This window comes from Nomia melanderi, chromosome 12 (assembly GCF_051020985.1).
Source record: "Nomia melanderi isolate GNS246 chromosome 12, iyNomMela1, whole genome shotgun sequence".
Classification (NCBI taxonomy): Eukaryota; Metazoa; Arthropoda; class Insecta; order Hymenoptera; family Halictidae; genus Nomia; species Nomia melanderi.
In genome coordinates this window covers 9,375,122-9,399,020 of record NC_135010.1, presented here as the reverse complement: position 1 = coordinate 9,399,020, position 23,899 = coordinate 9,375,122, and the positions used below count along the sequence as shown (strand labels likewise).

Here is a 23,899-nt window from a genome sequence, read left to right as displayed (position 1 = left end):
CACCCTCGCCGCGACACGCGTTCCTCTCGAGGACACGCCTCCCCCGACGGAGCGGAATAATTTAATCATTCGATCGTTCGTTAATTGGAAATCGGCCGCGTCGAGCAGCAACAGTCGACGGAACAGCCTTTGCCGTCGTCGGACCGCGCCGGTTCACGGCGATCGCGTTCGCGAGGGGTTGAACGCGCTTCCCGATTTAATTAGGGGATCCCCCGCTGCTTAAAATATCGCTCGAGAGGAATGTTTCTACGATTCGACAAAAAATTCTGTTCCATCGTGTTCTGGGAGACGTAGAAATAGTTCCAGCGGTTCTCGTTCCCAGTGGATTCTATTCGCATCGCGTGAGAAGGAAGAATGGAATTTGAAGATGAGATTTAGCGCGAGAGAGATTCGAGAAGCGTGAAGTTATGGGATTTAGTATGAATGAATGATTAAATTGAAATGAATAAATCAAGGTGAATATATTTGTTCGATGCGGTATTTTATCCAAGAATCAACGGAAATTAGCAGCGAAACGATTAAATATTTTTAGAATTCCGCTTCGGAGGTGGCGGGACACGTGACCGTGACACTCGAGACACCATCGCGTCACGTTACACCGTAACGCGTTACCTAACAGCTTCCCCAGGCTCCGCAAATTAACCTGCGGGTACCTATCAATCAGTTTTTTTTCATCCTGGCAATAAGACTTTGTAATCGTGAAGCGATAAACAAGCGGACTTAACACAAAGTTTCGCTTTTTTTTGTTCTCGTTCGAAGAAGAAATTAATAGTATCTGCATACGCCTCATCATTGGCCTCTTTCATAAAAACCTCATTAACGAGCTTCCGGGTGAGACGAAGCGTTAAAAAAGGAACACGAGGTCGCGCCAATATAATCGAAATTACAGTGGTAGCCGACAGTCACGTGTTTGTCCCTGACCGCCAGTGATCCAGCTGTTTATTCCCGTCCCAGAAGCGAAAGAAAGCGTTCAGCGAGTTTCGTAAACTGTGTTGCCTGTCGCGCTGAAGAAAAACGCGTGCACGCAGGGATTGAAGACATTCATATCGGTTTCCGTTTTAAGACGATTATGGAAACTCGAAATAAATCATAACTATTAATCAGTATATCTATTTTAAGCTATATCGGTTTCCGTTCCGATTCTTCCGGAGCAACTTCGTAGCCATTATTTTTTAGTTCTTCATTTCCCAAAATAGCAGTTATAGAACCGTTTTAGAATCAGAACAGAAACTGACATAGCTCAGAGCCGAATGACAGTTATGACTTATTTAGATCCTTCGTAACTGTTTCAGTCGGAACCGACATACAACAGTTTCAAACAGTTATTTTCGGAACGTTTTCAATCCCTGCGTGCACCGAACACCGATGCAATCGCGTTGCACAATCCCCGCGGCCGAGAGAGGAGTTGCGTGCTGCGGCCTGTCGCAACCGCCTCATCCTTGAACGAAGCCGCAAGCTGGATTAATAGCTCGATCGTATTCCCCGGATCGTCGCTGTTCAGCGGCCGAACCGACCCGCCGGAGAAAGGAGAGAGAAAAAAGGCTGGGGACGTACCTCGAGCGAGGAAATGGCGAGCTCGCCGGTATATCGGCGCGCATCGGTACCGTCCTCGGACGGTGCACTTTAGTTAATGCAGCGGCGACGGTCTGCGGTCGCAATTTCTCACGGAGAGCGGCTGCAAGGGGACACGTACCGCCTAAAATGGCCGGGAACGATCGTGTTCACCGATCACCGGAAAGGAACGACGCGTCTCACGAGTTTCGAAGCCTCGGCTCCTTCTGTTCTCTGCTCCGCGAGACCTTCGGTGAACTTATCGTACGGAGGATTTTGATCTTTGATCCTTCGTCGAGTGTAGAAGGTTCTAGTCTTCGATCTTTCGTTGAGTTCTCGAAACTCTTCAACGGTTAAGAATTCCGTTGCCACGGATAGTTCTGTTCGTTTGGAAAGACAGGACTGTAGAATGTTGGCAACCATTTCACACCACATTAGCTACTAACCGAGAGAAAATTTATTATACAAGAACCCAGAATATTCATTTTATCAAATGAAACAGCTTGTATTTCCCACAGGGAAATGAGAGTTGCAAGAGAAAAAACCTCCCGCGGAATTCCCATCAATACATCAATGAAATTAATTAGCGTACCAGAAACTGGAACATAGTCTCTCGGATATGCCGCGCGCGTTACCGATACACTTTCAATTACGCAGCATTCGGCTTCGCGAATCCGCTGAGCGGTCGGTTAACTCTACGTCCGATAACTCACGTCGAAATTTGTGAAATTGATTAGCGTCTGATTTAGATGCAGTTCGGCGGTGGGGTCGCTGAAATACTGCGACATATTTTCCCCCTTTTTTTACGGAAAGTCTAATAACAGGTTGCGCGCGACCGATCATAATACTTGCCCGGTTTCTAGCTATCCAATTAAATTCATTAACCTGAAATTACAGGGTCGGCCGCGGAAAGTGGTTTTGCATCGATACTCTGGTATATCTGTCTCCCGCGACAAGCAATATTTTCCAGCCGTTGACTAATTGCCGTCGGCGTTACGGCGCATTCGTTCCAAGCAGGTTCTCGTAAAGATCACGAGCGGCTCGCCTTCCAAGTTCCGTGGAATAGAAGCTGCGGACTTGTCAGAGGGAAGGGGAACGATCGCCGGGATCCCTCCCACTTGACGACTCAATCGATCCTCGGATCGCGGGTAGCTGCTCCGAAATATATTACGCAAGCCTCTAAAAATACCTCATACATAATCGAGGATTCGTTTGATCGGAGTGTTTCGGCCGGGCCGATTAACGCGGCCCGTTCCGAATGAATAATTAGCTGCTTTAATAAAGGCAAAAACTCATCAATATTAATGGTCGATCCCCCGGTGTGCCTTTTCTCTCATTCGAACGAATCCGATCCGTGAGTCCGAGGAACGCGCAGCTCGATGGCCGTCGAGGAGACTCCAGGGACCTTCTTCGGGATAATCCATTTTTAATTTCCCTTGAGCAAACGTCGACTCCTAACTTTTTAATACCGACGAAGGCTCGGATATCTCGCGTTGGATTTAATAAACACGGGTATGATGTGGTATTCTCACTGTTTTCTCAGTTACAGTTTACATAGAGTATTTAGTTTGGTGTAAGATGCAGTTTCAGTTAAACTTCTTCGAGACAATATCTTCATAACTGTCACCTGGTTCGACAGTGATTTGCACATGCACCATCAACTTTCTATTCTAAGCAACTCAGAAATACATCGACACAAAGCCAGACTACCCAAAAAAGTATCATCCAAGATCATCAAAGGAATTACTCAGGCACCAGAAAAATCGGTTTACAGCTTCCGATAATCGGATTATCACGGAGAATCGTTCGCTCAAACTTATCCGCCAATTTCTGTGCGCAGCATTCAAAGTTGCACCACGAAAAGTATATTCAATAGTTCAGCGGCGGAGAGGGGTGTGCGTCTGAAAAGAATGTTTAGAGGAAAAAGCGAAAAGTATTTGCAGAACAGGTGGCGAGGTTCTCAGGCGATCCGACGTCGCGTGGAGCCGACAGGCTCAGACGCCAGAAACGATGGGCTACGAATAAGAATATTCTCCCAAAGAGCAGCGTTGTTTCCGTGAAAAATTTCAATACCCGAGCGTACAGGTGCGACGCTCGATTTCAAGCTAAGAGGGGAATTGAACGCTGAACGCGCCCGATGGGACGGAAAAATCCTGGACCGCGAGCGAGGGAGGAGAAGAAAGGTGGGTTCGGTGGGAAATAATTTAAGCCGCGAAGCTGTTGTTCGCGGGAGGAGAATGGACGGGAGAGACGTGTTCGATCGTTCGTTAGAAAGAAGACTCGCGTTGGCCCCCGCGAGATTCCGAGCTATTATTTCGAGCGTATCGTTCCGCGGTATCGCGTTACCGTGGTACCCCGGTTAATGCGCGCCTCTAAATCTCTCCGCCGTGAAATTACTTTGCGGTGGCTCCGTCATTATCCTTTCAGGACCGTTCACGCGATTGCACATGGTGAAGCTGCTAGAGAGAGAGAGAGAGAGAGAGAAAGAGAAGAATAGGAAGAAAGAGAGATTCACATGTGCTAGCTTTTCGCTTGTCCCTCCCTCTCTCTCTCTGTTCTGTGTCTCCCACACTTTCTCTCCTTCAACCATGTGTACACCATTAACCGACGTTCGTAATTGTTAAATGGTAATAATGGACGGTCGACACCGCACGGAAAATTGAACGGTGATGCTTCGAACAGCTGTTTAATGGGTCGTAATTATTCGTCGCGTCTTGGGCTCGTCTTGCCTCGCTGCGCCTCGACTTGCCCCGCCGGTAGCGGTACCAGAGTTTCAGAGTGTTCAAGTGCGTGTACGTCATGATACTCCCCGCTGGTTTGCTGTTGTCCCTCCATATTCGCGTGGGGATGATTTTAGCTTTTGGATGTACGGTTCGTTTGTGGTGTCGATTTCTGAGTGCCTTAGATTTTGTAAAATAAATGTAGACGATGAAATGTATCCTGCTATTTGGTTATTAACTGTAACTGTTTTGTTCTGATTAGTACAAGAAATTAGACTTAAGTCAGATAATTGTTTGGTAGTTCCAGTGTTGAGCTTCTACATTTACAAACATTCCTATGCAGTCAATTATTCGATAATTGCGTTTTAAGAATCACGTATGTACAGAATATTTTAAGTGTATTTCGATCGATACCCTTTCAGACTACAACATTTCCAACGATTCGCTCCTCCAACAACAGATAGCCGGCGGCGATTACTCCAAAACGTTTCCCCGCTCTTTGTAACCGTGGCTCGTAACCGTGACCCGGATCGGTTCGCGCTTGAACTTCTTTTCGCTCGACAGATTCATCGCGGAGACCGTTGAGTCGCCAACAAAGGCCGCACCGAAACGGTCAAATTATTTCAATCCCGCCGTCGACGGAATCAGGGCTAGCGGTAAGGCGCAAGGATCTCGTCGGTGTACTTCTCGCGTAAGGACGAGAGTGCACGAACGTGCGCGGACATTTAAGCCCGTTAAAACCGGACAGAAATAAGCTACTTACGGCGCGACGCAGCGAACCGGTCAGCTGTGAAGATAGAACGTCGCGCACGAGCTCGCATTCCGCGGTCTTGTCTCTTATCGCTAGCAACCGCGGGGTGGGCTGTTCGTTCTAATACTGCGTCGCGTTTTTATGAAAGGCGTTTCTTATAGCGTGTTTACATCGAACGAACGGGTGCTTTCCAGTCGAGTATAATGAAAGGAACGAATAAACATGAAAAATAAAAGAACAACACTAAAACCACCGGGCCGATAAAAATAAGTCATTCCTGATTTATTCTTTTTGCAATTATGAGAAAGAAAACGGATGTCTCTGAGAAATTATTAACGAAATCGATTTGCCAATACGCAAACTGAATCGTAAAGCAATTAGAGTATCAATAGATACATTTTGGAGTTTCTATAGAGGAATTTCAAAATGTCAGTTCAACTGCTCGGTAGTTTGTTAAAACACTCTAAACGAATTCAAGGACCTTTAAAATTTATGTACTAATAGGTCTATGCTTGAATTAATTGTTTATCGATCGTTTGAAATGTTCAGCTCAAATGTTTCTATGATGTCGTGTAGGCTCCCAGTACTGGTCAATCCAGCTGCCAAAGCTCCAAATTTGTCGAAAGACAATATCACGAGCGAGCGTTCATTACTTCGGTCGGAACGCGCTGTTAGGCAAATTCTAGGCCCTTGTTGAACCACGTAGGATTACTCTATGAAGACGTACACCAATAGCACCGCGAATGGACACTTTCTATCTACCGCGTTCCAAACGCAGAAAGCAACTCGCACGTATCCCCAGAGGGAGACAGAGGAACAGCGATGAATACGCGGCTTAATGGCATTCACAGTGAACATACCCTTCGGATGAATGCATCTTGCGAATCCTCTAACACCCCGCGACACCGCGGCGAGACCGGCCGTGATACACGACGAAACCGCGATCCGATCCGCTGGACTCGTTAAGCACGCTCATGAAGCTACTTTACAAGCCGGGTACTTCGGGTAATCCAGGTAGCATGTGCAACGTGCATCGAGCCGACAGGCTCAAGTCAAACTATGTTTCTGCAGTCTGAGTACCTCACGCGAAGATGGGAATTGAAGTTGAAATATCGCCAGCCCCCGATTAAGGTAACACGAATAGCAGCAAAGTTGAATTAATAGAAATTAGCAGGAGTTAATGGGAACAGCGTTCCCAGAGTACGAGTCAAAAAGTCCAAGTTCACAAATGAATTTACCTTAATGCAGCTGCGGAATCCTATAATGAAATTTACATCTACGTCTACGAGCGTAACAAGGGTTAACTGAAATTAGGGAATAATGGTAATCCTGGCGAAACCCGGTAAATTCCTTTCGAATAATCACGGGATTCTATCAGATTCTATGAAATTTCGCTCGCGACACGATTTCACGGTAATCCCGTTGACGAGCCGCGGCGTGTCCCGTCGAACCAGATCTAGACCAGCGCGATAAACCATCGCGCGCAGGCTGGTACCATCAATCATCCCCGCGGTGACGGCGTATCCGCATCCGCGCGCAGGTCCAGCGCGCCGGAAGACACCTAACCCTGCTCTTTATCATTCCCGCCGGGGGATGGGGGGCGAATCGATAACAGGCCCGCGCGGCGAACAACAATATCGGCATTACCATTTTCAATTAGCCCGTCGGAAGCGGGCGCCGCGCCGCGCCGCGCCGCGGCGTGTCAATTAAGACCGGTTCCAGGAGCCGGGGCCCGCGCGGCAACATGTGAAATTGAACGCGTCGGAATCAATTACGCGAAATAACTCGGTGGCCCGCGGTTTATTATACGGTGTCGGGTCCGTCCGCGAGATTATTCATTTGTCTCGCGCGCCAGCCCGGTTAGACGGAAATACGCGGCGGCCGGCCGGTGACGCGCGTCGATCATCCTCGAGGAGGAAACTCTGGCGCGCGTTGACGGGTCCCGAACGTTCCGCGTTGAAAACACAACCGGTCCTGCCCGCGAAACTTCTGACAATAGCGTTTGACGGACAATTCCGATGGTTTAATGCGTTGCCCCGCTCTTCATCTTAATCCCTTACGTACTCTGTAAGCCCTGACGGGTTTATCGCGTGGATTTTACACGCTTCGCTGTAAATATCGATTATTTTAGTGTATAATGTGCGAAGGTAAATTAGTGGTTGATCGTCAATGAGCTTCGTGCTTCGTGTGTTATGATTTAATGTATCAAATTGATCGCTTATGTTCTTCCAAATTGAATTTGAAGTGCTGCCAGAACTTCAGTTTCATTGACCTGTACTTATTACAAAGAAGTTTCTGTTAGATCCACCTGGTTGCTTCCAGATTTCTAACGTCTAATTCGCGATGATATTTCAGCATTCTGCCGAGAACCGACAAAGCCACCTACAGTTTCATAATCAGCAGGGAAACGATCTAGCTGGAAGAGGTCGAGATACGATTGCCGGTTGGTTGCGCGTTGCACAACCGATCGCGGTCGCATCCGATCTCATTAGCCGATTCGAAAATGAACGAAGTACTCGGGGACCGCGAACGAGCGGGTAGAATTCCGGATTCCGCGGCACCAATGCTATCTAGATGTAAATGCGGGTTATAAACGGTTTCTTGCATGCGCGGACTTTAAAACGTTGGGTTCTACGCGAATCGGAGAGGTTTTACCTTGGCTCGCGAATACGATGATCCTTGCCCCTGTGATTACGGGGAACGCTAATCGCCGCTAGTTATGACGAATTCCTTGGTCATATTTTTCTGAGTACCATGTAACCCCTAAGTCTTCTTTCGTAGGCACCTTCGTTGGAGTTACTTCATTCGGTTATGCTTCGATAGAAATAAAAGTTCTATGCTTATCCTATTCCTGCATCAAGACTAATAGTTAACAGGAAAAAATGTATGTTAATCTCGAAAGAATTGAAAATTTACGTTTGTCAATCTCTACTCGAAGTCTTCGTCGTACATTGGATGATTAAAGGAGCCTCTGCGAGTTGCGCGATGCGTACAGTCGATGACTAATACGGTGAAATAAAGCATCTGGCTAAGAACAGTAATTTCATCCGGCAAATGGATAAATAATTTTACACGCTCTTCCCACGTGGAGCTTATTTCCGTCGATGAATGCTCCGTCGCAGCTTCTTTTTATCCGAACAAGCTTCAGCGCGCGGCCGAGCGCTCGATCCGGTCCCATTGCCAGGTTCTTCCGTTCCAGACGCGCGTGCAATTAATATTCCATGATGAACCGGCCACCGGTCCATTCACTTCCAGTGACCCAGTGATTCGTTTCCAGTCCGATCGGGTAAACGACTTTTCTAGGCGCGAGCTTCGTTCCCCTCTCGCTCGCCCCGCGCCCCTCGGGGCAGGCTCCGCTTAAGGGAGAGCCGAGAGAGACATAAATATCGGGATCGGGCCGGATGGATCGTGGGAAAACCGTGGAACACGTCCTCGTCGAGCAGGGACGACGACGGTCCGGCTGTCACGCGGAATGCAACTGGCAGGCTCCTTGGCTACCGCGCGCTACTTCTTGTTTGCGAGTAGAAGAACTTGCGTCCTGTGACACGGTGAATTCCGTGGACGGACGTAACACGCGTCTCTTGGCCGCGCCTCGTCGTGGGAACGCGGCGGAATCGGAAGTGGGATCGGATAGCGGTCGAGTCGAAAAGTATAGAGTGGAGATCGAGACTGTTGATTAGGCACAGAAGTAGATTATATCTAACTTCTAGTTGTACTTCTAGAGTTTTACATGGTTTTTAGGAGTTTTATTTCTATAGTGTAGTAAGTAGGGGAGTATGTAAATGAACAACTGTTAAGACAAAAGGACCATTATTTATTGCGAGGATTGAAGTTCAATCCTTTGGACTCGGAAGTTTCTCGCTAGAAATATTTAACATTTTTTGACGAGGCGAAGATATTCTCTGAAACTGGCTCGAAGAGAAATCACAAGTGCACTAAGGAACAAAGGTATTTTGTTCTAATATTTTACGTATCGGGGCATTATACAAGGTTGAACATTACATATCATTTTATAGTTTCACTGCGTCAAATCTCGTATCTCCTTTCTCAAGTGTTTTGGAAAACCGACCGAAATAGCCACATTTACAAATTGTTACGAGGAGGTACGAAAGCATCAGAGACAGAGTAGGCAAAGTGGATTACCCCTCTCATTTCTGTGCCATTCTGGTGGCCAACTTGTCATGTCTGCGCTATCCACGCAGCACCTTCCAACTTTTCTCATTCTCACCTATTTCGTCGGCGCTTGCCAGTTCCACGGAATCCCGGGTGCTTCGACGATATTAGAGTCCTAACTCGTAATGCGGAGGCTTCCGATAAAGCCAACGCTGGCAGCACGTCGAAAACACTCTTCAACTGGAACACGGCTTGTACGCGGAAGCCCGGAACAGTATTAAACCGCAGTTTCCAGGTATTATACGCTACCCGGAAGACCGTCCAACGAATCGGGAAATAACTAACCTAGTAGTCGTTTCCCGCTGAAGACTTTCGAGGGGTTTTCTGTAGCTCGGCGCTGGATGGTTTCCGAGTGAATGCACTCACTTTGTTATCGGTTTATGCTCACAGGGGATGTTTTGTGATACGTGCCACAATTCTCGAGGTTTCGAGACAAATGAACTGGAGAACAAAAATTGCGCCTACATAAATGTAAAAACCTTTTCCAGCCTACTGCCTCTGCACCGATCTACCGCCACCTGAATAACCCTCTTTACTCATTCTTTCTTCATCATGAACCGAAGCTTACTTCATTGGGGTATGAAACATTACTTTGTGGAGTTACCAGAAGTAGCCTAGGTAACTAATTCTAATTCATGTTAGGATTAAAAGTAACCTAGGGTCAGAAGTAGTCTAGAATCAGAACTAGCCTAGGATCAGAACTACCCTAGAATCAGAACTAACCTAGGATCGCAATTATCCTAATTAATGTTAGGATTAAAAGTAACCTAGGGTCAGAAGTAGTCTAGAATCAGAATTAGCCTAGGATCAAAACTATCCTAGGCCCAGAATCAGCCCAGAATCGAAATTTCCGTAGAATCAGGACTACCTTAGAACCAAAACTAGTCTAACATCAAAACTACCTTAGTGCCAAATTACCTTGGAATCTTTCTCGATGCACTAACGAAGCACGGCGAAGAAACTGGAAAAATTCGCAAGGTGTCGATAAGGCCTTGCTGCTATGCGCGGCACCACGGGAATTAACAGTCGATCGGCGTACGCGATACGGAAGAAAAAAGGGCGTGAAATGTGGAAATCCAATTAAGATTCCATGGCGCCACCCAGCGCGAGTCGAGCCGGTCGCGCATTAATCAGGGGAACGCGTTTCGTATCGTTGCGGACGTTTGTCCGTGGACATAATAACGGCGCGGCGGCGTCGCCGGGTACGCAACTTATAACGCATAAATATGCTTCCCAGCGTTTACGACACCGCGCACGTTTCCCTCGCGACCATCCGTGAAGAATCGAACGACTTCGCGTCCGCCTGGACGCACCGTGCGCGTTCTCCGCGCGCTGGCCTGGCTCGCTCCTCGCCGGTTCCCTCTCCCACGCCGACAAAAATCCTCTCCAGCGCGTTCGTTCTCTCCGCAATCGTCCGGAGCCGATCCCAGAACCATCCATTAGTCGACCGTTCATCGCGATAACGACCAGCCAGCCAGAAGAGTTCATCCCAATTAGAGCAAGTTCGCTTATTAGTCTTCCCGGGCTGCGACGTCGCGACGCCGCCGATAATCTTTATCATCCGCGTCGCGTCGCTTTTTACCGAACGCGTTTTGGCCCGCGTTCCGAACCTATCCGTTAATCAGATTCGTGTCGATCCTATCTGTCGTGGATTGTCCTACCGAAGAAGCTTACGGACTCCTTTGAGCGGTTGGTTCAAGTTTCGTCGCAGCGTCATCTGAATTTGAATGATTTAAGCTGTCGCTCGGAAGGATAGACGAAAGGGTGCGCGATCCGCGATATTACGAGATGTTGCGTGTAAGGTTGGCTCCTAGGATTTGAACCTGCTCGTTAAGATCAGGGTCGATAGCGTACGATGATAGATCGTTGAACGAAGAAGCTTATAGACTCCTCTGAACGTTTCACTGCCACGTCACTCCAATTTGAATAATTTCAAGTTCCAAGCTGTTGTTCGGAGGAGGAGCCGAAAGGAAGTACTCCGAGCGATAGTGTTAGAAACCATTACACGGGACATTAGCTGCCAGAGTTTCAAATTACTCCTTAACAAGATCTATGCCAGTAGCATCGAGCCTTTCGAACGAAGCTTACGTAATCCCTGAAACGACTTCCTAAACTGTATCGATCCACGCCAGCCGAATTCTGACTATCCCACCGGTCGTTCAGAAAAATAGCCGACGGAATGCGCGCAACATCGAAGTAACATGTCCGGCGAGAAACAATTTGCTCCTAAGCCGCGCAGTGGACGAGAATCTAGCGCGGACTTAACATTCTTCGACACGAAGAAACGCAATTTGCGTCCGATGGAAATATATATGTACCTGTTAGGCCTGCGAGAAAATGAAGGATCTCTCTCCGCGTGTGTCGCCAGCGAATCGCGTGCCTACGTACCTGCGTTGATTTACAACGTCGGTAGTCCAGGCATCGGTCGAGCGTGATTTCTCGTCGCAAGAAAACGACGTGGCAGCCGCTGAGCGCCGCGCCGCGCCGCGCTGGTCCTCCGAGAGCGGAAAACCAGCGTCGGCACTCCGATGCAATTTCTCTAATAACGGACGAAGTTTTGCCGGGTGCATTCCGCCGGTAATTGACTGGAATCATTATCTTGCGATTAGCCTGTCCTTCGCAGCCGGCAGATCCTATGAAACGCGAAGGAACCGTTTCGAGAACTCGTGGGAGAGTGCCGCGGCCACTTCGTCCGAGGATATATCTCCCTCGGGGCCTCTCGTTTCAGCGAGTCGCGCAACCTTTCGAATCCGTTTCATTATCAGGCGACCGTTGCTTTTAATTCCTAGCCGCGCCAGTGCGGAATTCCCTATTGCAGGAGGCGGCATTAAACGTCGCTTTCGTTTCGCCGATTCGAGTTTCGTTTAACGATACCGTTCGCGGACGTGTTTCCTCGGCCCGCTGTTCGTTTCCTGCTCGGACGGGAGCGGAATAAGCCAATTAGAATTATCGCGGCGGGACAATAAAACGCGCGCGCGTACGAAAGAGTAATAACGGCCGATAAACCGGGACCGAAAGAAAGTTAAGTGCGATTTAATGTACTTCGCACGCCCGGAGACAGCCGACAAGTTGCCACCGCGCGAGCCTGCCATTGTTCCCGCGCACGGATTTGCCTTACGCGGATTATCGTCCCTTTTATCTCTCACCCACGTGTACCTACCCGGTCCGCTCCCCTCGGCTCACCGCGGGGCTAATTGCTGGGCCGATTCCTGCTCGCGGAAGCTCTACGTGCGAAACGAACGCTGCTGGGATAGAGAACGATGGAATACAACGAGTGTCCGTCGAGCGAGTAATCGAGTATAGGCGGGTTCGATCGAAGCTTTTGTGGATTGCGAGCGAAGCTGAAACCTTTTTCTTTTGATCTTTTTTTATCCTTTGTATGATTTTCGACTAGCTTTATCATCGATAGCTTGGAAGAAAGTAAAAGAAATTCTGCGTTCGTCGTGGGCGAGTGTGTAGTTCGAAGGTGGAAGATTGAAAGTGATAATATAGACTTTTATCAGTGGTCGTTTTAATGGTTGGAAGGTTTAAGAGTGGGTAGATAGAATGTTGCCAGAGACGAATAGGGAGTAAATGGAAAAGCGACACGCGCGATTCATTGCTTTTAACGAGTTCGACAGAAGAATAGTCCTCGCGTGGAGGGACTTTCGATCGAAACGTTCTATTCCTGACCCGATCGAGTTGTGTTTGTTATTCGCAGCGGCGATAACGATAGCCGAGATCGCAACACGCATCGTGTGACAGGACGTACAACTGTCGGTACCGTGTACCGCAATTAGCTGGCCGCTGCAGAGTCTTTTCCGTCATTGTATTTAAATGGGCGATCGGTTTGACGCACGGTGTACATGAATACCGTGTAACCTTTCCGAACAATGGCGTAACGCGGACTGGGCACCGCGTGCAGCGATCGTTCTTATGTGTCATCGATTGTAATGGAACCGGGAATGTGGTTTTATTCGTGCCACTTAATTTGGTTGTATCGTGGTTTCGACTATGATGACCGTTGTGAATCTTGATGCTGTTATTGCTATTATTCCTTGTTGGGATCCCATAGAAGATCTGTAAAGTCCAATGTTCCTCGAGAGCTTTTAAATCAATGTCAAAGTCCTTCGAGGATCTCTGGCCTAAAAGGATTAGAAGAGCCCTAGAAGGATATCTTAAAGCTCTTGGCAGGACATCAAAAATCCTTAGAGAGTCTCAATAGACCGCATAGTCCCTTGAAAATGCTTGTAAGAGGTTAAATAGATCTAGACTATCAAGAATCTCTAAGAGTCCCAAAGAAAGTTTCGCATAGATCCCTATGAATCCTTATTGAACTGCAAGATTTCCATGAGAATCTTCAAAATGCCTTAACAGGACCTCACAGTCCATTAACAGAGAACGTCCTTCCAATCTCCAGCACCACTTTCCCACCATATTATTACTTATAATCATATTAGCGTCCGAACATCGGACCATTCGATTAACGAAGCAATCGTCGATCAATTTGCTTTGCCTCTTATTAAAAAAGATCCTCCGAGCAACGAAACCGCCGTGTAAAGAACCCCGCGTGTAACGAGCCTACCGGACGAGCCGTGCATCGGGATGGGTTCGATTAAACGGGAGGAATAAATCGTGGGTTCGGTCGTGTGTGGGTGGCGGCGTCAGCTGACGAGCCATTAAGGAACAGGACGGCGCGCGGAATCCGAAGTGAAATTACAGCCAATGAAACGGCTAGTAATTAGTCGCGTACATTATACAGAGCCCAGCGGGGCGCTTCGTGCCTGCTGGGCACCGGGAATGATCGATCGGCCAGGTGAAAACGATTTTGTCGCTGGGACCTCGGTGAGCTCTGCAACCCCGTTTTCTTGCTACGCGGCGTGGCGCGGCGCGGCGCGGCGTGGCGGTTCAACGGGATTAACTGGTTCTCCCGTAATTATTCTTTTTCTTTCGGCCCCCTCGTCGCCGCGGAATAAAGCCACCGGATTTTTATCGAGACGTATCAAGGCTGTCGCCGGTGGCGGCGAGAAACGCGCGTCGTCGTCCACCGGCTTCTGGAATTTATTTCGCGACGCTCCCTTTCTTCTTCGCTCGCTAGTTCATCCATTAACCTTCCAGATACGAGCCCAAGGTTTCTTAGTTTCTTTCAGTTCCTTCGGTTTCTATGGAGTTTCATTGGTATTATCGAACAGATTGAAAATTAGGAGGATTACTTTAAGAAATATGGTTTAAGGATCCGTGGACGACAGAAATTTCTTGATATTTTTCGTAGTTACTTCGAATTCTAGGATGCAGACCAGATGAAGCGGTAAGTTAGACAGTGAAATATTTGAACAGTGAAAAAGTAGATTCCTCAGGGACGATATCATCGCGCACTGACACCGTTCTCGAGGGGTTAACACAGTTATCTACCGCGCTCGTCGGCCGACTCCTCTAAATTCCCAACTTCCGCTCCCTTAGTCCTCCCCACGCTATCGACCTCGTGTAAGTTTTCGTGAAACCTGTCTGCCTCTAGCGAGGAGAACGCGAACGGGGGAAACCATAAATCCACCCTTCGCCCCCGAGGACCCAATGAACTCGCGTGATCAGCGACGGCCAGCTGTTGCTGAACAGTATCGCGACGGATCGAAACACCGAAAATAGCGCGATCCGAACGGAGTAATAACTCATCGGCGGGCCATTTAGATTCTCTGTGTATCTCTATCTCCCTCCGCCCCTCTCTCCCTCTCCCGCTCTTCTCTTTAATTAGGTGTTGATACATACCGTCGCCCGACCGAGTGATTTATAAACACCGCGCGCCAATTTAGATACGCATCTCGAAATAAGCGCGCGTTTTTGTCAGCGAAGACGAAGCTGAACCGATCGTCACGGTTTTTCGCTGTTTGTATCGACGCGGGAAATGAAATATCAGATATTCACTTCCCCCAGCGACATCAATGGATCTGTTCAGCTAACTTTCTGCTCTCCCGTCGATGCGTTTTCCGGAGCACAGGCGATATTCTAGGACCCCACACGTCACCGACGAAACAACGCTGTTTTCTAGCCACCCTTCCCATGCGACGCGAAGAAACGCATTCCGACGGTCTGTGGAAGACAGAAAATTGACGTTTCTCTGTTAACGGTAGGCTAGACCGTTCGATCCAACATTCCCGACAAGGGGATCGATATTGTTGGCGATTCGGGCGGCGATAACCGCTTGTTTGACTATGACGATTGTCTGGCTGATTGGAGTCTCTTTCATCGATTCGTCTGCCCTTCGAGATTGTAATATGAGGTCTATAATTTTTCTTGTTGATGTCTGGAATGACTCTAATCTATGCAATATTTCGATCATCCTGAAGACCCGAAGCCATTCATTTTTTGCATTAATAAATTCAATATTCTAAAAATAATGTAAAGATTGGGGATACCTAAATTTTCTATGAGGAACAGCTACGTATTTAAAGAAACTGTCAGTCAGTATAGAAACGAAGATTAACACTAAAACTACCGAGCAGTTTTTCAAATTCCTCTATGAAAATTCCAAGATCGTATCTATTGAGATTCGAATTGACTTCTTTAATAATTGCTCAGAAAAACAACTGTTATCTTTTTAATAACTGTAAAAAGAAAAAATCTGAGATGGGTCATTTTTACCCTGGTAGTTTCAGTATTAAATTACAATTGTTCATTACTAAGGGTAAAACGGCAAACATCGTTAGTCGGTTACCTGTTACAAAACGGTACCAAATGGTCTAGCCATGAAATACAACTACCCCCTAGTTCCTTTACCCTAACGAAGCTCGCAGGTCCTGGTCAAGTAACCGACTTAGAACAACAATGGGACCGAAACAACGGTAAGACCCGAAACTCCGAAGATCCAGCCGCGCCGTTTTTCGCCAATTAATTCGAACCACTGAGAAACAAATTTTACAGGTCGTGCCTTTCACCCCCACGTCGTTGCCGAAGGTCACCGATCAAAGTGCCCTCGCGCGTTGGATAAATTATTCGCCGGCAGGGGAAAAAACGTCTGAGCAGAACGCTGAATCACGTCGCTGGTGAAATAAAAAGATAAAGGGCGCGAGAGGGAGAGAGAGAGAAAGAGAGGCACGACGCGTTGATCGACGCTCGCAAGCTCTCGGAACACCTCGTGAGTCATGTAAACTGATGTGGACTGATGCAAACTGGTGTAGGGTCAGCCGGGGTCACGCAACGTCTTCAAACGTCCAAGTAGCCGGGCTCACGGCTGACGTGAGAATAGCGTGTAATTTTCAAATGAGCCATTCAAAATACATCTAAGCGCTCGCGCCGTGACGCCGTTTCCGACGCGATCTTTGCACCCCGTTCATTTTCCCTCTCGCCGTTCCGGGGCATCGTGATTGATTTCTATCGACGAGGAAGAGAACCTGCCTCTGTCCCTCGTGACATCGACGATCCTCCAGTGGGAGCAATCTTTTCCCTGCACTTTGCGACAACTTCCTGACGATACTCTTTAAGCCTTTGCGCACGAACGCCGGCATTCTGCCGAGATCAAACTTCGATTGCGTATTGCCAAATCAATTTCTTTGATAACTCCCAGAAAAGCGTCTATGTTTTCAATAATCGCGGAAAGAAGAAATCAGGAATGGGTCATTTTGACCCGTTCGGTGGTTCTAGTGTTCAACCGACACTGCAATTGCATCTTTGCAGCTCAACGTTAAGAAACAGAAATGGAAAATCATACGGCAATTTACTCATTCATGTTCTCTCCGTTCATTCCAGATAACTGTTTCGATTCTTCAACCTCCCTGAATTTTTTACTTCAATAAATACAGATTTCCTTCCTAAAATCTCTTTCTTCGTTCCAGACGAAGAACTCACCCCCGGAATTTCATTTCAATCTCGATCAACCACCCCCCGCAACTTATTTATTCCGTGAAGCCTCAAATTTTCTGTGAATAGACGCGCATCCTCGAGTGGGTCCAATCGGAACGAATCCGCTCGGTTTATCGTTCGCAATCGCGACAGATATTGTCCCCCAGGATTAACCCCCTTTCACGATCCTCGAAGTCGTTTCCATCCCCCGTTCACCGGGCGACTGTATCCCGTCCGGCTGGATCGTGGCCCGATACCGTCGATTGATAAATGGACAATCGATACCCCCCCGTCGCACTGTTTGCCAGGGGATGCTGCTCGGAGCGTCATAAACAGCTGACCACGTTTCGGTAACATATGGTCCTACAATATTCCCAGCGCAGCGCGCTCCGCCGGAGACACCGGACATTGCCTCTCTCTTCTCTATGATTTTCCCCTCGCCGAAAATCCTGGACCACCGGTACGTCGCGCACAATGGAACGAGAAGAGCGAGAGAGAGAGAGAGAGAGAGAAGAGGGTTTGGAGGGGAAAATTGGCTCGGTGGACCTTGGCCGAAAGAAAATAGGGATGAGGGTCCACGGTCCGAGCCAGGCGCAGCTTTAAACCCGGCCCCTTGGTCCACCTTTGTTGCCTGTAATTATGTTAATTCTCGGCAAACGGATCTCGCGCTCGTCCGATGTTTATCAAACACGGTTTAAATATTCCCGGGGCCGGTGTCGGGTTCGCGGGAACAAAACGACCGGTTCCACGAGCATAATGGCTCCGCCTACCCGAGCGACTGAAAAATTCCTTGCAATTGTGCAACACGCTTTTCGGCCGTGGCCTCTGCAGCGAGACTCTTACGGCATGAGATAGCGACGGGACTGTGAGCACTGACAGATGGATTTTGTTGAATGGTTTTAGAAAGAACAGGATATTCAGTTATCTGCTTCTGTAGTACGGCTTTTAGCATCGGTTATCTAACGAGTCTTGATATCATTTGAGAAGACTGAGTCTTGGAGATTCAAGGGATGACAAGATTAAATGAGTCTTGTATTTCCTTTTTTGTTTGGAAACTATCTTTCATCGAATTAATTTGCTCAGAGCATTCTTTTGTTCTTGCGATTAGAATATTTACGTCAACGATGTGTCGGATAAACGAAACTTCGCTCGAAAACCTATAGATACTTAATGTCACCATAGAATTTGAGGAACTTTCAATCCTGTCGAAGTTAGTGAAAAGACTTTCTAGCCGGCTGGATGTTTTGAATGCTTCTCGATTCACGAGTTCCAGAGACCCACCCCTTGAATGCCACCGAGGTTAATACTTGTAGCGAACAGTTAGCAACCCGGAGAGCGAATGCAGATACTGGGATGCTGGGAAAGAGGTTGAGAAGATTCGAAAACGAAGAATAAGCGGTAAACGATAATTCTCGACGGGACGTAATTTCCAGCGGGGGTGGGCAGGTTATGCAAATCGAACAGCGATGACTCCGCGACTCGCGGTCCTCCGTGGCCGCGTTTTCACCGCGCCGTGAATGGACTGATGCTTTAATAAATAGGGAACCGGCCGCGCAATGAATCGCGCATTTGCACAGTCGCGCCGCGAGGATCCGACACGCTCACGTTTATATACCCGCCGCTTTTCACGCAGCCGCGCGCTTTCACCGCGATGCAATCAAAATTTCCCATTACGATGCGCGGTTAATCTTCGTCGAGCTTTTTAACATTTCCCACTTCGCGTCTGTGTTTTTATACTAGCCCGCGACAACTCCGTAATTATAGATAGAATTTGTAGAATGGTTCTAAGATTGTTCATTGCGCCCAAGGAGCATTAAATTTTAATATTTCGAATGAATCTTATTACGTGTACGTTTTAGTGTTTTACGATGTGGTGTTCTGTGAAACAATTGTAATGAATGTGAAGTAACGACTTGAAGACAGCCGGAAAATGGAATAATTGTAGATAGGATTTATGGAGTCTAATTTAGAATTGTTCATTGTGGCTAAGAAACGTTGGATTTCAGTATTTCGAATGAATGGTGTTGTGCATTTCAACTGTTTTCGTGTTTTACAGTCTGGTATGATTTGAAACGACTGCAACGAAAGTTCAGTTGACGTCTGCAGTGTCTCGGCCGCGACATTCAAGAAATGGAGACCGCTCTGTCGCGTCCCGTTCTCGCCGTTTTCACGCCGCGAACCACCACCGAAATTCACAGCACTTTTTTCTAAAGCGAAAAACGATACCTCGGGCTTGGTCAGGCTTAGGCAGACATATCGCGTTTCGATGTAAAATTATACTGACCGTATAGTTTCCCGTTACATATTCCCGTAGTTTCGGCGGCCGCGAGCTTACGTGGACTACCCTCGAGCGTTCTCCCGTCGGGGATCCCGCTGTTCTCAGTTACTGATCAGTGAATCACTGATCTTCATAGAATCTTACTCTATATCTTATCATGTTCAACGTAATTACTTCGATGACATATTTTATCTCAAAGCCGAAGAAACATCGTACAGGATAATCATACAATATCAAGTAAATAAACTAAATGAAAGTACACCAGAAATATGAAACTTGAAAGAATAACAACGAACTCCGACGAAACTTCAATTTTCCAAGTTTCCTTCGACGTGTCACTAGTTAAACGAAAACACTGTTACCTCAATCCCTGGTAATCTTCACCGTCAAAACATAAATTCACAGAGAAACACGCGTCTCGCTGATCACCGGTGATAAGTACACACGTTTAATCGTTCTACGTTTCCCACGAAATTCCCGGGCCATCGTTCAATCGCGAAATGCACGATCGGCGCGCCCAACCTCCATGCACGGTCAATTTCACCGCCGACAATGGAACTTAATTGCAAATCCGTCCGTTTACCAAACTGATCAACCGTCACGGAACCGAGTTTATCGCAGCCTCCTTATCGCGGCTGTTTGTTTATCGTATCGTCACTGATACCGGGCTACGTATGCCGAGCTCGGAACCAGAGTGGCACATGTCGCGGAACCCGATAGACCCGCGTAAAATTAGCTTATCGCCGGTTCGGTTCACCGTTTCCACCGAAACGCCGGCGCTTCCGTGACGCCAGAAATAAGCTTTACAACTTGGCCCCGGTGTCCAGATAATTACCGAATCTAGCACCGAACATTGAAATTATTTCGGGCGCTCCCGCTGTTACCTGGGGATGGACCCACCCCCAGCTACATCTTCCGTCAGCGTAACACCGTTAGTAACCTAGATATTTATTTTTATCGTTACCGGGTATATAACAGCTCGGACTCTCTTCGAGCTCTCTCAACCCTTCATCTCGACAGATGTTAGCATTATCTTTCCCCTTTAACTCGAAACGAAATATCTATTTGATCGATCAATATTTAATCTTCAAAGTAAACCTAGACTCTCCAAGTGAACATAGAATTCATTTTTCTTGCAGATTATCGAGGATATAATCAATATTTATGTTAAGAATGATTCGTGGGAGTGCTCGTCTAAAATTTTTATTTAAATTGATCATTCTATAAGAAAGACAAAATTAAGCTAAATCCTTGTAATATGTTTGTAAATCCATTTCACTAGGTTTAACAGAAACACCACATACACCCATGAAAAGTCACACTTCTGAAGTTAACACTAAAAGGATCATCACTTTATACACTCTTATTCCTACTGTAACCGATCAAATAACTGGATATAAAACGGGGGTAAATAAATTAAACGATGAATTGTCCTCAATGAAAACAAAAACAAAAGGAAAGGAAAAATTGAGAAACTGATTAATCAATGTAAGAATTGACAGGGGTGAAAGGGAACACAAGAATGTTTAATAAAATTTTAAAACCGGTCGTTTGACCGGCCGCGGTGCGTTTAGCGTTAAGATTAGAATCGCATGTCCACTTTCCCTAATCCCGTCCAAGTCTTCTCCTCCTCGACGTCGGCCTCCTCCCGCCTCTCGAAAGTTGTACAAACACTCCGCCGCGAGTCATACACCAAACACCGGCCAAAAATTTGTCTTCCCCCGTTGCGCGGCACGGAAACCGTCAAACATTTGCTCACTCGGTGCTGTGGACTCAGCCGCGCGTCGAGCATCGCTTCGAAGTGAACGCCGCGCGTTTCGAGTATCTTCTTCCTCGAACCTGATAAGAAGACCTTCAAAGGCGTCTCGTATCGCGGATCGTTGAACCCGGCTCGAAAGTTCCGGGGCGAGCGAAGACGCAGCGAAAAAAAGGTGTAAATGGCGGCTACCTTATCGGCGACATTAACGTTAGACATCGTTATCGCGTTTATCAGCGTTTTCAGCGAGATCGAAATGCCACCTGGTTCGTTAATGATCGGGGATCTCGCTGCACGCCTCGGCGGACTTCGAGCCGATGAAGTTGTTGCCGATGTGGGTCAGTCTCATTTGCGGGAACAATCTTGTCGCGGCCGGTGCCCGATGAATAATAAATCTGTGAGATCTGTTCGCGATACGATAACCGGAAAACTAATGAGCGAAGGGACGCCTCGATCGACCGGCCAGCCGAACCGATTCGGGATTCCGCGGAATCGCTGGCTGTGTCGAGTAAGGGTGTAATTCGAGTTTCCATTTGTAAATTAGTTTTAGCAGCCATACTGCGTTGCGAAGCTTTCGAGTACTCGTAGGTGTACCGTTGGAGGTTTACTGGTTTTAGAGAGTGGAATTCAAGTTGATTGAACGTTTTCCACGAGTTTTCAGACGCATAGAAATTATTACCAGAAATGGATTACCATTTGATCAATGGAATTTAAGGGAAACGATTTTTCTAATATCTTTGCGGAAGCATATTGCTAGTTAGAAGCTATAAATTCTACCTTTCACGGCGTTCCTTTAGCTCCATTAGCTCCCGAGATACCCAACCAGCACTTCTCACCCCCATTTCCCTCGGCTGCGGTAGCTGCTTTCACCTTTTCAACGTTGCACGATAAAACGGCGAACAAACATCGGGCATTTTTCCATGACTATTCTCCGGTTTCATCGAAATCCGTTTCCCCGTGTTCGCTTACAAGCCGCCAGCTTCCTGATGATCGTTATCAACGTCGACGCGCGGGTCGGGGCGGAAGGATACGGTGTCGCCGTAGAATCGACAACGGTGATCATCGAATATCGGTGAACACGGGGCCCGCGGGGAATGTTAATGACCGAGGCGAGCCAGACGTGTAAGTCCTGTACAGTGTAGCCGAGCATTAGCCTTAACACTTTTAAGCTTCACGGTCGCCGTCGCCGGTGCATGGCACGAGAATTGGACGATTGCCCAGCGACAGTGTTTCTCCCCCCGTATCGCGGCCCGGCGCGCGGTATTAACATTCAGCGCAGCGTAAATGAGTTGGGCGTATATATTTATCTTCGGTTAATGCACTTCCGCGAAAAACCGTCGTCGTCTGGGAAGAGAGAACCCGCTCGGACGGGATCGATCGTAAAACGCTTTACATCCAGCGGCATGCCTCAGCGTTTTTCTTGCTGGCGCTTCTTCTTCTTCTTCTTCTTTCTATTCTTCCTCTTCTTCTTCTTCTTCCTCTTCTTCGTCTTCTTCTTCTGCTTCAGCTTCTGCACGCCTCGCAACTCGCGTCCGGAGGTGGTGCGAGTTCTCTGCTCCGGAACACGCGGGTAGAATACGTTCACCTCTCTCGCGGGAGCAGAAAAATCCCCTTTTGCATAATCGCGTCCTCGGTTACCGAGAGTGGCAACATCGATTGCGCAACCGAACGTTCAGTTTTGAGGCTCTCGCGGCTCGGCGAACGCGAACGTCTCTTGCCTGGGGTTTAATGTGAACTTAAGCTCAGACGACGAGCTATTGTTGGCGGGATTGCTCGTGTAACTTCGCCTCGGCGAAGGAGCAATCTTCTTATGAAATTTCGAAGATCGCGGTGTCCCTTTTGGCTGAATCTTCCGAAGCTCTTGGCAAGGGTTTTAAGAGAAGTAGGTTTGGCAGTGTTGTCTTTTAGAAAGATTGTCTTAATTCGTTTCTTGCTTCTGGTGAGCTTCAACTGTGCGAGGATAAGAATTTGCGTGAAAATTCGCGATTCGATCATTGAATCTTGTCGAGCTGTGATTAATTGTGCGTGAAAATTGTTAAACCGAGGAATAGCTTTGAGAGAACGTAGTTCGGAACCTTTGATAGCGAGACCTGGGATAGTCTTCAGGTCTGTAACCATGCGGACGCGGAAATGCACTGATGAAGCGGTAAAAAGGATCCGCTCGCCACGATCGGGGGCCGGACTGATTCTCGCGTGCCCAGCGCGCGAAACGAGCGCGACACACCTGGTACGATACGGTACACGCAATTACCGCTTGAATTATACGATTCTCACCGGGTGACGTTCTTTTTAAAGTAGCGAACGCCGATCGCGGGACGGTCTCCAATTAAAACGTGGATTTTCGAACGACTTGCGCGCTCGCCGACGCGAGATAAGCTTACGACGATCGTGCACCGTCGGCAATTCCCAGCTCGCAACGGTGACTGGACGGTTTAATAAGTTGCAGGGATATTAATTACTAAGATAACACGGAACGTTGCTCGAGGTTGCTCGTATTGGTCCGTATCTTTTAACAAACTAACCGGTTGTTCGATGTACAGTCGGTTGAACGGTACACGAGTCGCCATCCCTCTTATAAATCCACCCTTAAACGATAGATTGGAATCTCGGAAACCCCGTAGGATTTTGCAAAGCTAATTAATTGTATTCGCGAGAGCAAAGGAAATTTGATCAATGTTAATTGCACACTCTATAAATGTTTCATTCTCGAATAACAAGACAGAATCTTTGAGACATAGAGTTCTTTAAGGGGACAATACTTTACGACGCTGTACTCCATAAATTAAGAGCCTCGTCGAATGAGTCGCAGATCCAACTCGGGAGACGAATTATAAACGAGTCTCCACCGGTCACGCGAG

At 47.6% G+C, this 23,899-nt stretch overlaps 1 protein-coding gene across 3 annotated transcripts in view; it reads right to left on the bottom strand.

Moving 5' to 3' along the window:
• Window positions 1–23,899, bottom strand: part of Sulf1 (Extracellular sulfatase Sulf1) — a 92,234-nt gene that overhangs the window by 52,830 nt on the left and 15,505 nt on the right. The window contains exon 1 of one of the 3 annotated variants that reach the window (XM_031974852.2): window positions 19,648–19,867. The exons of the other annotated variants lie outside the window; for them this stretch is intronic. The gene's annotated coding sequence lies outside the window, so the exon portion shown is untranslated. Of the gene's footprint in view, window positions 1–19,647; window positions 19,868–23,899 lie in introns of those variants that run through there. 3 annotated transcript variants of the gene reach the window in all.